Below are 17,803 nucleotides of genomic sequence, written 5' to 3' on the forward strand. Positions count from 1 at the left end.
GAAATGTTGCATATGTATATGTGTTTTTCAGGATATCTGAGTATATGTGTAACAAACAAAATCAGACAAATTGTGGTCCTGAAAAGTGCCAAAGATCTATATTATGCCTTACATTCAAAAGCTAGCCATACACCAACAATGAAATGTCAGAAAGAGAAATGAAGAAAACACTCTCATTTATAGTAGCATCAAAAAGAATAACATACTTGGGAACAAATTTAACCAAGGAGCTGTAAGATCTGTGCACTGAACTTTATAAAACATTAAGGAAAAGAATTAAAGAAGTTACAAATGGAAAGATAGTCTGTGCTCATGTATTGGAATAATTAATATTGTTAAATTGTCCATATTACCCAAAGTAATCTACAGATTCAGTGCAATCCCTATCAGAATTCCAATGGTGTTTTTCACAGAAAGAGAAAAAACAATCCTAAAATTCATCTGGAAGTCCAAAAGAACCTGAATAGCCAAAGCAATTTTGAAAAAGAACAAAGCTGGAAGCATCATACTTCTTGACTCCAAATTAAATTACAAAGCTATAGTTACTAAATCAGTATAGTATTAGTATAAAAACAGACATATATATATATATTGGAATGTACATACCACAATGGAATTTTTACTCAGCCTTTAAAAAGAAGAAAATCTTGTCATTTGTGACAATATAGGAAAGCCATGAGGACATTATGCCAAGTGAAATAAGTCAGAGAAAGATAAATACTGCATAGTATTACATAAGTGGAACTGAAAAGAAAAGTTGGACTCCTAGAAACAGTGAAAAAGTGGTTTCCAGGGTCTTATGGGAAATGGGGAGAGTTTGCTAAAATGACACAAACTTTCAGTTATGAATAAGTTCCGAGGATCTGACATATAACATGGTCACTATAGCTGGTAATAACTGTATTGCTGTGTAATTGAAATTTGCTAAGAGAAAAAGAGGTAAACATGAGGTGATGGATGTGTTAATTCACACAACGGTGGAAATCTTTTCAGTGTATATTTATACCAAATCATCACACTGTGCACTTTAAATATCTTACCATTTTGTCAATTATACCTCATTAAATCTGAAAAAAAAAGCTAACACAAGAAATCTGAAATTTCCTGAATTTCGCTCAAAAAAAAAATGACCACTGAAATAGTCACTAGGGGGAAAAAAAGGGCTGTTTTAAAGACACATGGAAGTGATGTACAATGGAACATGTGTTTAGTGACCTTTTTGAAGGACTTTATCAAGCAAAGCTGAAGTTGATGCCTGAAAGGAGGAATGTTGGAGCACCCGATGAGAAATCAGTCATCCTCCAAGAACTGAGGAAAGGGCCCTGTGTATTGTGGAGCAAATCATGTATATCTCTTCCCAACAAGTTCTACTAAGCAGATCTTTCAGGGTTTTTTGTTTGTTTGTTTGTTTGTTTTCTTTGTTTTTGAGAAACAGTTATTAAATGCCTACTAGTATAGTACTGTCTATTGCTGCCAATTGGAAGCAGCAGGAGCCTTTGCTGAAATTGAGCCCAAACTCTAGCATGAGGTACATGTGGGTTCAGATATGAAGAGACATGGTACATGTGTTCAAACGTTGTTGACAAAAGAGACAAACAGTGCTTTCAAACATAAACCTCAAGTCCAGTGTACTAAGGAACATACCTTTGATTCAGTGCCTGAATTCTGCTACTAATGTCAATACCTGAAATGAAAAGATGAGTCTAACAGTATGAGTTATGTCAATATAAAGATCATATTAAAGTCTGTTATTAATTCAACAAAGCCCTCTACACTATTTTTTTAAAAAGATTTTATTTACTTATTTGAGAGAGAAAGAGCACAGAAGGAGAGGGAGAAGCGGATTCCCTGCTGAGCAGAGAGCCTGACACAGGGTTTAATCCCAGGACCCTGAGATCAGGGCCTGAGCCGAAGGGGAGGCTTAACTGACTGAGCCACGCAGGTGCCCCTACAAAGTTCTCTAAATTCTTAATGGAGGTAGTGCATTGTAAAAAGGAAGAAGGGGGCTACAAATACATTAAAACGAGGGGCAAGAGTAGAGGTGAATAAGCATTTATCTGAAACAAACCTTTTCACTTTCAATTACCTACTGTTACTTATGAGTGTCATATTTGCCATTACGAGAGATAAATCACATTTGCCACTTCTGATTATAACCATTGATTTGTAATTGAGTTGCTCTTCATGAGGCAACTGTATGTATTGTGCCTCAGGGTGACTGACAGCAAGGATTAAATACAAAAGTCTGAAAGAACAGTGATTAGGGCATATAACAAGATTAGTTACAAAGTGGAAGATTTTTACAGTTCTGTATTATAAATATAGAAAATTGTTGCAAATCCAACTATTTGTTTCTAATAGGTGTTTCAGATGGTTAGTAAGTATTTCAAGCGACGTCGAATACTTTTAATGTTAGGCAAGAATAGAAGGATTTAAAATTTTGTATATATCACATATAATTTTATTAAAATTTACATAAGAAAGGTGACCAGAAGAAATACCTTAAAATATTTTAGTGCAAATATCTCTGCTTCTGGCCATGGTGCAGTCAATAGTACTGGGCTAGTCTACCTGCTTTAATCAATGATAAAATTGTACAAACTATGTAAGACAACTCTCATCAGGCCATGGACAAGCGACAACACAAGACTATAATCTGCAAGAGAGGGGAAATTCTCAAGGTAAGCCCCAGGGATGCCCTGGCCTGAGGAAAATTTCATAATTCCACTGCAGCATCATAATTCCAGTGCAACAATTCAAGCAGAGCCCTAGGAGGAGGCAGAATTTTGAGTTCAGGGCAAAGCTAAAATGATTGGATTCAGCTAGATACAACACTGTAAAGGAAAAATTGTTGCAGAAACAGATCCCAGAGTTGGGTATGAAAGTCTCTTCCAAGTCCTTGGCTGAGGGCTGCACTACAAATAGCTAAGAGGAGCCTACCATAGATTTAGGAAGTGGCTGCTATGGGATGGAGATTGCAATAAACATAATAAAGACTGAGCAGTGCTGGAGACATTGGGATCCAGCCAAAATGGAGAGACCTTAAATCTTCATTAGTATCTTTACCATCCCATTCCAATTGAGATATAGGAAGAGGATATTTTGTAATAAGGATTATGTCCTAGAGTAAGAACAAAGACTAAAATTAAGTGCTGACAAGATTAACATGGACACGCAGAGTTTGGAAGCTAAGTTCTAACAAGTTAGAGAAGTTTGGTAAACACTGTGGGCTTTCCATAGGTCTGCCCTACCAAACTGTAAAACCAAAACCAAGCTGAAGCAAGTTCAAGGTGAGCATCCAGTAAGTGACCCGTGTACCAGAACAAAAATCAATACTCTTCAGAGAAAGGCAACAGGATTTCTAGTATCTACATAGTGTAATTCACAATGTCTCATATATGATCAATAATGCCAGAAATGTAAAGAAACAGGAAAATATGCCCCATAGGTTTTTGTTTTCATTTTAAGCAATCAATAGAAACTTACCTCATGATGGCATAAAATTGGGAATAGTAGGGAAAGACTTAAAACAGCAGTATAAGTAATTTAAAAACTAGAATCTAAAGAAAATACCATCTTAAAGAATAACCAGATAGGGGTGCCTGGGTGGTTCAGTGGTTGAGCGTCTGCCTTCTGCTCAGGTCATGATCCCAGGGTCTTGCGATCAAGCCCTGCATCCAGCTCCCTGCTCAGTGGCGAGGCTGCTTCTTTCTCTTCTTTTTCTGCTCCCCCTGCTTGTGTTCTCTCATTGTCAAATAAATAAATCTTAAAAAAAAAGAATAACCAGATAAGTATATACCAGCAGAAAATGGAAACAATGAAATATAACATAGAAATTCTAGAATCTAAAAATACTACTAGCAAATTAAAAAAAAAAACTGTGCTTAACTGCACATTGGACATGGCAGAAAAAAGAGGAAATGAATATGAGGCTATACCAACAAAAAATAGTTTTCTGAAGAAAAATGGAAAGAGTACCAAGAATTCTGAAATAATATCAAATGGTCCAAAATACATGTAATTTGAGCCTAGAAAGTGAAGAAAGTGACAATTGGGTAGAAAAAATATTTGAAAAAAAATTAGGGCACAAATTTCTCAAACATTATTAAAGACTTTGATCTAGAGATTTAATAAATTTAGCAAATCCCGAGCAAAGCAAGTACAAAAGCCACACCAAAGCAAATCATAACCAAATTTCTTTAAGTTGAAGTAAAGTTTAAATCTTGAAATCAAAGAGAAAAAAACACATGAGAGGAAATAGGATGATTTGCATCTATCTTCTCATTAGGAAAAAAAAAGCAGAGACAATAAAATGATATCTTTAAAGTTCTGAATAATAATAAAAAGTCTGTCAACCCAGAATTTATTATTCAGTAAAACTGTCTTATAGAAACGAGAGTGAAATGTATTTACAGAGAAATTAAATCTGAGAAAATATGCCTTTAACTGTACTGAACTATAAGAAATTCTTTAACATGTTTTCAGGCTGAAGGGAAAAGATGCCATGTAGAAAACTCAGAAACGAATGAAGAGTCCTAGAAATAGTAATTAAGTGGATAAACATAGAAGTATTTGTATTTATTCCTTTTTATAATTCTCTGAAAATGACTATAAGTAAAAATCATACAGTTGTAATGTAGAGTTAACAATGCATATAGAAATATAAATTATAACAATAGTGCAAAGGAAAGGAAGTAGATAAACTAAATGATAATATTGTAAGTTATAACATTCTGGTAATGGAGATTTTGAAGTGTAAAATGTATTAAGGGAAGTAGGAAGAGAGAATTGTGACTTGGGAACTGAATAGTGAAGTGTTAAGTGTGAACTGGTGAAATAGTGACCCAACTACATGCATAAATTAAGAATGTACATTCCTAACCCTAAAGCACCACTCAAAATAATCAAAAAGAAGTATAGATAAGCCAATAGAGAATAAAAATAGAATAGTAAGAACATCATATAGTAAAGGGAAAAATAATTTCCTTTACTACTCATGATGGGGTTTTGGAATATCGGTGAGGTTCAGTAGGGTGGAGTCTGGAGCCAACAACCAAGAAGGAATTCTTGAGAAGTCTTTGGTGCAAAATGGTGGTTTATTAAAATACCGGGACATGACCCATGGGCAGAAAGAACTGCTGCCCCGGAGTTTGAGGGGTGGCTGATTGTGTACTATGGGGTTGGGGGAGATAAGGAAAAAGGGAGTTTTCAAAAGTATTTTCATATGTTAAAGAAGACTCACAGGACACTGGAGGCCTTGCCTACGTCAAGTTAAGGTTGTTTTTCCCTCTAGCACGGCATTAACAGTAAGATAGTTGGGAAATTCCTGGAGGAACATTATATTCTGCCTGCTTCAAGTATCTGTCAATGGGCTGCAGATTATAAGGACATTTAATTGTATCTACATTTCCTTCTGGAAGCTAGGTTATTGATAGAAATGCTTTGTTCTTGTAGATTGCCAAGACATTTGTAAATTGAGGGAGACTCATGTCTTGCAGGATTGTGATCTCTATAGGTTAACTATTTGTTTTTCCTTTCCTTAGCTTTAGGGCAGCCAGGAGTGCCTGAGGAATGTCACATATATCCCATCTGGGTGGGAGGGGAGTTGTGGGGTGTCAGCTTCTTCCCTGTACTCAGCTTGTCTTCTGTTCCCTCATCACTAATACTACATTTCATTTCCAATACTTTCCTGAACTCTTTTGACACTTATGGTCACCAAATGTATGACAGTTTTCCCCCACCATGAAATTCTCAAACACTTGGGTGCTTTACAATTTAACTAAAATCTGATACTATCCATCTGGACACAGCATCAGGTCTCATAAGTTAAGGGCTCAGTCCCATAAGACTGCCCCTGCTCCTCATTTCAGATGCTAATCAAGAGTCCAAGTTGTTATCTGAGCTTCTGATTGACCAGCTATAAATTGGAGGTTCCAACAGTCCCCTCCTTGAGTGCAATTAATTTGTTAGAGTGGCTCACAAAACTGACAGAGAGGATTTATTTAATAGAGTACTGGTTTGTTATAAAAGGCTATAACTCAGGAACAGCCAGATGGACGTCATACACAGGGCAGGGTGTGTAGGAAGTAGCTCTATGCTGTCTGTCCCAGTTTTAGCACACCACATATTTACCAACCTGGAAGCTCTCTGAATCTCATCCATTTTGGTTTTTATGAGGGCTTCATTACTTACCATGATGATTAAATCATTGGCCATCAGTAATTGATTCAACCTCCCCAAAATGTGGGGAGGAGGTGAAAAGTCCAACCCTCTAATTTCAAGATTGGTTCTTTTGGTAACCAACACCCATTCACATGAATTTGTCAAAAATCATTTCATTAACATAAATCCAGGTGTGGTTGAATGGGGCTTATCATGAATAACATAAGACTTTGTCTCCTTCAGAGCTTTAATCACATAGAAAATCCCACCAGCTCTTAGGAGCTCTGTGCCAGGAAAGGGGATGAAAACCAAATCCGTATTTCTTACTGTGAAACACAGTATCACATCTCTTGACCCCAGAAAAGGCAAGAAAGTTACCCTCGCCTATGCAACAAGATAAATATATTAAATTTAAAACATAAGGATTGAATAGGAAGAGAAAAAGTGTTATAATTTTCAGGTGATAGATAAGATTATCCACACGGAAAATCCAAGAGAGTCTACAGATAAACATTTAGCTCAAACAGAAATTGATCAATATGCTAAATACTAGATAAGCATAAAAACTCCAATAATATTCCTGTATGATAGCAACAAAAGTTAGCAGGTATAAAAAAAAAAGATACCATTTACATTAGCAAAAAAATATAAAGAAACTAAGAATCTAACAAAATTATGTGCAAGTCCTTTCAGGAGAAATTATAAAATATAATTTAAATATAACTTAAAAACATAAAATAAGGCTAAAATAACATAGATATTCCATTTCTGGATAGTAAAGCTGAATTCACTATTGTAATGAATGATAAAATTCCAATTCCAATAAAAATCCTCTAAGCTGATTCTAAAATTCATGTGGAAAAGCAGAGTGAAGATAACCCGTCATACCTGAAGAAGACAATGGTGGAAGAGCTGAAGATATAACCTACAAGACATTAAGTTATTAAAATATTGTAGTATTGGTACAAGTAGAGATAAAATTATAACATAAAATAGTCTGAAAACAAACCCCAGCATATATAGACATTTGATTTTTTATGGAATGAAAGTTGTAAAACATGGAAAGATTATTTAATGATGCTGTGAAAACTGGTTATCCTTTCTATATACATATATTTTTATGTATATTCTTTATATATATACATTCTGTATATTCTTTATATGTATTTTTTCTTTACATATATTCTTTATATATATATATATGTTTACTGCTTCACAATACACACAAAAATTAAGTACTAATACAGGACTAGTGCATAGGAAGACATATTTTTAATGAAAAAGTTGATATTTTAATAAGGAAGTGAGAAATAGTGAATAGTGTGGAATAATTGTACATCATTAAAAATATAAATTTAGATCTCTTACACTTTATATCACACTGACTCTCTAATGAATTAGATATGTGATCATTTTAACAATGAGGAAAACGAAAAGTGGGTTTTGAAATTTGGTACAGGGAAAACTTTTAATATATGGTAGAAGATATAATAGGAGATTAACTGTATAAAAACTAAAAACTACTTAATAGTAACAGAAATGAAGAGGAGCAGAATATATCATCCCAGAAGGAAAACAAGCAAAATTAATACAAATAACAAACTAAAAAGATACAATGTTTATAGAAGGCAAAAGGTAGATATTACATATGTATAGCATACATAGATATATATCATGACATATATGTATAGGTATGTATCTTAAAAGTCAATAAGAGGGCAAAAATGATCAGAAAGACAACTGGGGAAAGAATTTGAAAAGCAACCCAAAGAAGCAATACATCTGAGTAATGAACATAAAGATTTTTGTTTGAGGTCATTAACTTCATTTTTAATTGAGGTATAATTAACATAGGGTTATATTAATTTCAGGTGTACAATATAATGATTCAACAATTGTTTACATTACTCAGTGCTCATCAAGATATGTATACTCTTGATGCCCTTTATTTTACTCCTCTACCCACCCATGTTCCCTCTGGCAACCACCAGTTTGTTCTCTGTATTTGAGTGTGGCTTTTTTTTTTCCTTTGTTTTGTTTCTTAAATTCCATATGTGAGTGAAATAACATGGTATTTGTCTTTCTCTGACTTATTTCACTTAGCATTATCCCTCTAGGTCCATCCATGTTGTTGCAAATGACAAGATCTCATTCTTTTTTATGGCTGAGTAATATTCCATTCTGTATATATATCATTCTTCTTTATCCACTCATCCTTAGATGGATACTTGCATTGCTTCCATATCTTGGCCGTTGTAAATAAGGCTACAATAAACATAGGGATGCATATAGTTTTGAATTGGTATTTTTGTTTTCTTTGGGTAAGAAACAAAGTTTTATATTTAAAATCATTAACTTTTAAAGAAAACAAGGAGAATTGGTTTTTGTTGATGTTCTTGTTATTTTTGGCTATCAGACTGACAAAATACAGAATGTTAAAATATATTAGATCAGTAATGTCTGATATAGGCACAAGCTTTGGGAAATGAACACTTTCTTACCTGGCTTTGTCAACTTAATTTAAAGAGGTAAACTGAGGCAAGCTCAAATTACCAGAAATTGAGTTTATCAAGAATAGCAGAGGAATTGCAATTTGGAAAACACATTCATAGCAAGCTACAGGTGAGTCCTTTAAGGGTTTGGGCAGGCTGTGTTCGGTCCACTTTAGATTGAAATCCTTTCGCAGTCTGTATCATTTAACATAATATTTATGCTGTTTACAGAAGAAAGTTTGACCTAAGGTTCAAAAGCCTTAAAAGAGTTTAGAACATTTGGCTAAGGTTCTCCAATTCTATTGCTAAAAATAAATAAATAATAAATTAATTAATTAAATAGTGCATATCAGTAAACAGTTTCATTGTGGCAATGTTTAGAACTAAGGAAAAAAATATATATATACTTCAGAAGCAGATATAACATCATGTAGCTATAACACTAAAATACAATGACCCATGAAACATCCTGGAAATTTATCTATGATATATTGGATTAAGCTTATTGGTATGAATTAATATATGCAATATTATCCCATTTAGTTTTCTGGTTTAATATTACTTTGTAAATTCTTTAACTATGAATATGTTTTCTAGTGAGAAAACATCAGTTAAAATCTTTCCACTTGACAAAAATTTGCTATCAGAGATAAGGGTTTCATTTTTATCATGGGATTATGTGGTTTCTTGTTCAGCTTTCTTAATTTTCTGTGTCTTCTAACTTTATAACAATACATGTGTTAAATTACTACCTTTTATGATTAGAAAATATAAATAAAATTTATTAAAAATTAAAATCATTCCATTTATTAACTGTTATTTTCACCAAATGAGTAAAGAACTTACCTAAGACTATTTGTGGCTTTAGGATTGGAAGCTTCTGTGAGCTTTCAGCTGTGTCTGCATTTTCTGTGATTATTGCCTAGAGCGTAGCAATTAAAAGTAAAGATAAATAAATTGCTCACATTCCTTTAGCTTAAGCTTTCTGTAGATTTATGAAATAAATGAAACATAATGTATCCAGTCTGACTATTTTGGCAACTCTGAAAGTGGATAATGATCCTTACAGCCATATTAATCACAGAAACCTCGACTCTGATCTATCTGATCTGCAAAATTGATGAAGCCACTTTCAGCTTCATTTGGATTGAAACAGAACATATATTTTGAGACAATTTGTTGAAAAGTTCTGTTTAACTGGAGCTTTTGAGAATAGCTATTGTGGTTCTTTTATTTGGAGAAATCTGGAGGAAAGAAAATGTAATCACCAGCATGGCGAATACTGGACTAGTTAGTTATTTTTTGTAATTAAAAAAATATCTTTGCTATACTCTTCTTCAGAAAGGTATAATTTTCTTAATTGTATTAACAGGAAATGTAATCAGAGATTATATGACTAATTCAAATCATCCATTTAGGAAGTGAGAAAAGTAAAATTTATGCATAGTTTTTTTAATTTAATTTATTTTTTAAAGATTTTATTTATTTATTTGACAGAGAAAGACACAGCGAGAGAAGGAACACAAGCAGGGGGAGTGGGAGAGGGAGAAGCAGGCTTCCTGCCGAGCAGGGAGCCCGACGTGGGACTCGATTCCAGGACCCTGGGATCATGACCTGAGCCAAAGGCAGACGCTTAACGACTGAGCCACCTAGGTGCCCTTTTATTTTATTTTTTTAAATTCAAATATCCATCATCTTTTTTTGCTGGGGGAAAGACTAGGAAAGTGGTTGGCATGATTTTAATAGTAACAGGTAGTAAATGGGATGAGAAGTCTATCTGTTGAGTAAAATATGAAAATAATCCTGAATCTCCATTTTTTTCCCTATATTGTCATTTCCATAAAGCAAGAGGGCCAGTTTTTCTTGGAATTTACCTGAAACTCCTGTTATACGAACACAGTTATCTAGGGCAGACCAATCTAAAGAGGAACTTGTTTTCAGAACATACAGAGTAAGATCACCTTTATTTTTAAAAATGTTACCAGAAGATCCAGAAAATTGTATAAATGAGATTCTAAACCTTTATAAGAGGATAAAGTGAATAAAAAACTTCCCTTAGATGGTAATAGTCAATTTTCTGTCTTTAGAGCAAAAAATTATAGCATATGGGAAGCATATAAATCAAAGTCAAAACTTGTTAACCTGAAAATAGCTGCAATGAGGCAAACAGATGTTTACTTGGGATCAAAGAATTACGATTCAGGGAAAACAGATTCAGGTAGAAAGTGAAATAGTGCCCTGCTTGTAGTTGTGGAAGCAGGGGTTTTTATGAGGAAAATGAAGGGGGGCAATTACCTGAATTGAAGAAACGAAAAAAAAAAGTTTTCTAGGGATGTTAACAAGCTCAGCTACTCTGGGTTATACATTGATTGACTACTGATTCTATCTTCTGAAAGTTGACAACCATCAGTCTTGTGATCAGGATGTCCATTCTCCTGCTGATTTTTCAAGCAATTGCTTAAAATAATTGCCATTTTGCCCAGTACAAAGGTTTTGACTCAATTCAAACAGAGACAGATAAAACAGTTTCTTTGCGTGGCCACTCTAGGTCGATTTTTCTTTTTAAGTTATTTTATTTTATTTTATTTTTTAATACCTATATATTTTTTAAATTATTAACATTTAATGTATTATTTGTTTCAGGGGTACCGGTCTGTGATTCATCAGTCTTACACAATACACAGCACTCACCACAACACACACCCTCCCCAATGTCCATCACCCAGCTACCCCAACCCCGCCCGCCCCCCTCCCTCCCTCCTCCCCTCCAGCAGCCCTCAGTTTGTTTACTAAGATTAAGAGTCTCTTATGGTCTGTCTCCCTCTCTGTTTTCACCTTGTTTCATTATGTCAGTATTTCACATTGGAAAAAATCTAGCTGTTTATTTAACTCAGATGAGCTGGGTCTTCATGTGCAAACTCTATTGAGCTCAGGTCTGCCTTGAAGTTTTGTCTTATCAGCCAAAAAATAAAAAAACCCAAACTAATCAACTCCAAAATGTTCCAAGTAATGTAGGTTTTACTAAAGAGCCTGTGGGAGGTAAAGAAAAGTCTTAGCTGGCCACAATGCAGAGTAAACAAAATGCCCATTAAATGTATGTGTTCATTTCCCAATATTCCTTTTCACTATTTAAGCAAATTTATCTTTCTGATCTCTCTCTCCCTCATCATTTGTATTAGTGTTTTAGGGCTATCATACAAACTGCCACAGACTGGGAGGCTTAAACAACAGAAATTTATTTTTTCACGGTCCTGGAGACTAGAAATCAAAGATCAGAGTGTTGGCAGGGTTGGTTTCTCTGGAGGCCCCTCCCTTTGACTTGCAGATGGCCACTGACTGGCTCACTGTGTGCTCACATGGTCCTTTCTCTGTATATGTGCATTCCTGGTATCTCTCTTCTTAATAAGGACTTAAGTCATGTTGAATATGAGCCCAAGCCTTTGAACCTCTTTTTAACATAATCACCTTTTAGAAGGCTCTATTTCCAGATATATTTACTTGGATTAGGCCCATCCATATGGCCTTATTTAACTTTAGCTCTTTAAAGGGCTTATCTTCAAATACAGTTACATTCTTAGGCACTAGGGGTTGGAATTTTAATGTATGAATTCTGGGAGGACACAATTCACCCCTTAATGCCATCTTTCCAATTTTTCCTATATTAAGAAATCCAGCTTTGGATTTTTGTATTTTTTAATAAGATTTTTTTAATTTGGGTGGGTGGGGTGGGGCAGAGGGAGAGAGAGAGAGAGAGAGAGAGAGGAAGAATCCCTAGCAGGCTCCATTGCGGAGCCAGACGCAGGGTTTGATCCCAGGACCTCAAGATCATGACCTGAGCTGAAATCAAGAATTGGCTGCTTAACTGACTGATCCACCCAGGCGCCCCTGGGTTTTTGTCTTTATATCCCACTCAACAAAACAAAACTACCAGTTAGCCAAACATACCATTTTTTTAAAGATAAGTTGTAAGAATCCTTATATAGTTACTGCAATGGCCCGTTTTAAAAAAATACAGAGTCAAAATATAGTTTCCCAAGAGTGCCCTTTGTATGGTCCTAGCCCTAAATCCAAGAGATATTTCTTTTTTTTTTTTTAAGATTTTATTTATTTATTTGACAGAGAGAGAGACACAGTTCGAGAGGGAACACAAGCAGGGGGAGCGGGAGAGGGAGAAGCAGGCTTCCCGCGGAGCAGGGAGCCCGATGCGGGGCTCGATCCCTGGACCCTGGGATCATGACCTGAGCCGAAGGCAGACGCTTAACGACTGAGCCACCCAGGTGCCCCCAAGAGATATTTCTAAGATATTCATTTATCTTCCTAAGAGGAATGCTATTGCTAAGATATTCTTATAGTTTCAGCCTTCCCTGAAAAACAAACAAACAAACAAAAATAACTGTCTTTGGAAAGTCTACTACAAGTTTTCTCTAATAGGTATAGGTACAGAGAATATAAAAACATTGTTATATGGGCTTCTTTCAAATATGGTCTCAAATTCCCCTGTCCCTCAAATCTCTCTCTCTTTCCTTCAACTATGTATTTACTAAATCCCCAGTACTCTTCATTCTACCTTTATAGTGGCTGTAAAATTCACCACATTTTAAAGATTCTTAGGTCCCATTATGATTCACAGGGACCGTTAAAATTACTTCCTAGGTGTTGTTCTCTGATTTTCAAACTTTTAACCCTCCAAGTTATATATTGCTATTAGCAGTTATTTCCTTAAATTAAAAAAAAAAATTAAGTACCATTACTCTTCTCAAAAAACTGCTGTCCCTGATTGTTACAAAATAAACCAATAAACCAATCAAACTACTCCTGCATAACATTCAAGCCCCTGCTATATCTGGCAGTTTAATTTTCAGTTAATTCTTTATTTAGCCACATGCCATTACACCATTCAAATTTAATAATATTACTAACTTAAAACCTTCTTGCCGTTCCATGTTCTGGGGTTTTCTTTCCTCTGTGCCTCTGCTTAAGCCAGGGGTTGTCAAAGTGTAATCACCACTGGACACTATCACCAAGACATTTTCGGCAAGGTCTCCATGATTAAGACTATCTCCATAACACTATTAAGATATTCCTTGCCTTTTCAAACTCTTTCTCACATGAGTATAAATTGGAAATTTCCAGAGACTAGGTTGACATAAAATAGGTTTATTATTTTATTTTAAAATAAATTAGTAAATGTAAGGGCGCCTGGGTGGCTCAGTCTGTTAAGGTCTGCCTTTGGCTCAGGTCATGATCGCAGGTACCTGGGATGGAGTCCGCATCAGGCTCCCTGCACAGCGGGGAGTCTGTTTCTCCCTCTCCCCTCTGCCCCTCCCCCTTGCTCCTGCGTGTGAGTTCTCTCTCTCAAATAAATAAATAAATAAAATCTTTTTGAGGTGCCTGGGTGGCTCAGTCGTTAAGCATCTGCCTTCTGCTCAGGTCATGATCCCAGGGTCCTGGGATCGAGCCCCACATCGGGCTGCCTGCTCCGCGGGAAGCCTGCTTCTCCCTCTCCCACTCCCCCTACTTGTGCTCCCTCTCTCGCTGTGTGTCTCTCTGTGAAATAAAAAATAAATAAATAAATAAAATAAATTAGTAAATGTATATTTTAAATTTTTAGCTGTTTTTTTTTTTAAGATTTATTTATTTATTTATTTAAGATTTATTTATTTGCCTATGCAAGTCAGGGGAGGGGCAGAGGGAGAGAACCCTCAAGCAGACTCCCCTGCTGAGCATGGAGCCAGGCTAAAGCTCTACCTCAGGACCTGTGAGATCATGATCTGAGCTGAAACCAAGAGTTGGACACTACACTGACTGAACCACCCAGGTGCCCCTTTTTGGCAGTTTTAATTCATAATGTGAGAATACTAATAGATACATGCACACTTTTTTAATTTATTTTTTTCCATGCACATTTTTTTAAAGTCCTTTTTGGTGCTAGATAACTTTTCTAAATGTAAAGGGTTTTTTTTAATTATTATTATTATTATGTTAATCACCATATATTACATCATTAGTTTTTGATGCAGTGTTCCATGATTCATTGTTTGCATCTAACACCCAGTGCTCCATGCAGTACGTGCCCTCTTTAATACCCATCACCAGGCCAACCCATCCCCCCACCCCCCTCCCTTCTAGAACCCTCAGTTTGTTTTTCAGAGTCCATCGTCTCTCATGGTTCATCTCCCCCTCCGATTTTTGAGAGCTAAAAGTTTGAGGACAACTGACTAAAACTGTTTCCTGTCACTGAAATGTGCTTTCTTCTTTTTTCTGGTTGCTGGGATTCTGTATGCTCTTTAAGATTCTTCTACATGTTCTTCAAAAATTGCTTCCATAAAAACCTTCTTAGACCCCACTCCACTGTGGTGAAAACTTGCTCCCATCTATTTACTTTATTGTTCGACTCTAGAATACAGGAGTAGAGATTTCACAATTGTTAACCCATATCTCCATGGGAAACAATTTTCTCACCTAAAGGGTAGTGTATGTACTGTTGCTTTGGCATTTAATACTTCAGACTCCACTCATTTTCAAACTTATTTAGGTTAGCACTTTTTAACCCCCATTCGTATCAGTGAGGCTGTTTCATACATTTATGATCCAATTAGACTTTTTTCCCCCTTTTTGCTATAGTCTACTATCCATCCTGGGATCCTTCAGTCTTCTAAACAGTTGTTTTATTTAAGTGGTATACATTAGAGTTTACTCTTTGTGTTAAGTTTTATGGATGTTGGCAAATGCATAATGTTATATACCCACTGTTATGCTATCATACAGAATAGTTTCACTATCCTAAAAAAATCCCATGTGCTTCTAATATTATTAACCCTAGCACCCACCCCCCACCCCACCCCAGACACATACACAGATTTGAACTCTTGGCAACTACTGCTCCGTGTATAAGTTGTATGGTTTTGCTTTTTCCAAAATGTCATATAAATGGATCAGTATGTAGCCTTTACACACTGGCTTATTTCAGTTAGTAATATGCATTTAAGGTACATGACTAGTATGGCTTGATATCTCATTCTTTTTATTGATGAATAGTATTCCATTGTGTGGCTGTGTCACAGTTTATTCATTCACCTATTGAAGAAGATCTTGAGTGCCTCTGATCCTTGGGGATTAATAAAATTACTGTAAACATTCCCATACAGGCTCTTGTGTAGACACAAATTTTGAAACGAGTTGGGTAAACACCTAGGAGGACAATTGCTAGAAGGTATGGGAAAACAATATTAGTTTTGTAAGAAACCACCAAACTGTCTTCTGTAGTGGCCATATCATTTCCATTCCTAACCACAATGGATGCAAGTTCCTGTTGCTTGACACTCTTAACAACAATTAATATTGTCAGTTATTTGTCTTTCTATGCCTTTTTTCTCCTTTCTTGTAGGTGTATAGTGGCGTCTTCAAACATTTTTAGTATGTGTTCATTTTGTATTTATATGAGAGTCATAGTTTTAACTTGATTTTAAAATATTATTTGACAGTTTTACTTCTGGTCTTCCTTTGGTCTAAAAATCCAACTTTTATTAATGATATGGGAAACAGTCACAATATGCCATTATATAATCCTTTGAAAAGAATAGGGGCAGGTATCTGTGTGTGTGTGTGTGTGTGTGTGTGTGTTGATACAAAGCTGTTATTTATCATATTCAGGTAATTCAGAGTACGCATATGGATTTAATTAAAAATCAGCAAGCTAATTTGATTTTGCTTTACTTTTCTCTGACATCCAAGAGACAATAGCAATTAGTTCTCTAAATCATTGCTATTGATTTACTTTCCTCCAAAGTCTTGGAAGACTGCATGTTCTATGAAATTATTGGAGCAGAATTATTGTTGAGTCTAAGATATTTGACAGCCATAGAATAAGGAGGAAAGTCAAGTGTGCTATGTGATTGTGCTAAGTTCACTTATTTTTATATCCTTTTCACTTCGGTTGCTATTGAGAATTTCTATAATTCGGTAACACTGTTGAGGGCTTATAGATTAACCTGAATTTCATATAGTTTATAGCACAAAATTTTGAGATAGTAGAGGTTTACAAGAAAAAGTTTTCAGGCTGATAATTATATAATTAGAACAGTAGGGTTTCAAATGAAGAATCATTGAAATACAAATGTTATGGGGGGGAAATAAGATGAGACTGGGGGAAGGTCTCACACTTTTGATTACTATTTCACCATTCCCATATGAGCTTCAGTACTAAGATATTGATAAAGCAGTTCGACAGTTCTTTTCACAAAAAGAGTCTGACATATTTAAGAAAGTAAACATAGTTATAGGTTGCATTTGTTATAAACATTTTTTTTTCCTTTAAGTTAACCAGTTCTTTAGGTATTGGCCCTATATGACACTAGAAAAGAGATGACAGGATGATTATACTGATAAGCCACTCAGTATGGGACCAATCTGTCCAGTATGTTCCAGTACTACCAGCAAAAGCTAGCTCCATTTTTCTCACTCCCAAGTCAGACCTCTCAATGCCTTGGGGGTCTCAACATCCTTTTCTTGTTTGATGAGCTGATTGCATGCAGATATGACAACAACCTGAGTTTTTATGTAAGCTGTTGATTATTTGATTTTAAACATTTTAATAACTAAATGATAGTTATATCTCCTGATTTAACATTAGGTATCACATCTATGAAAGCAGAAGAGAGAAAAAATAGTGCAATCTACAATATTTGGGCTTTGTGGTCACAAGAGGCAAGAGTTTGAATCATGCTCGCCTGCTTATTTTCTTGAGAAAGTTACATCACTTTCTTAGAACTTCATTTTGTTCACTTGTAAAATGGAGATAGTAATATTTATCTGAGTTTTGGTGAGAATTAAATGTAAGGAATAGCACTTTATAATCACCTAAAAAAGTCTCCCTTCTTCCTCAATGAGTAAATTAATAATTATTTCTCCAGTGCTTCATTGTCACTTGCTTAATTACCCCCTTTCTGCACCCCCCCCACCTCCTAAAAAAACTCTTAGAATGAGAAAGCAATGTGTTTCCAGACTTATTTTCCTAGGGAAAAAATGGCAAAAGTCGTATAAGAAATATTCCCCTCCCCCCAAAAGAAACAGTCCCTTATGGTTTCAAGGAGGAATTCTTTCCCATGCTTGAAGATCACATAATTTTTTTTAAAGATTTTATTTATTTA

This window comes from Callorhinus ursinus, unplaced genomic scaffold (genome assembly GCF_003265705.2).
Source record: "Callorhinus ursinus isolate GAN/ISIS: 27379988/994484 unplaced genomic scaffold, GSC_fseal_2.0 scaffold21, whole genome shotgun sequence".
Lineage (NCBI taxonomy): Eukaryota > Metazoa > Chordata > Mammalia > Carnivora > Otariidae > Callorhinus > Callorhinus ursinus.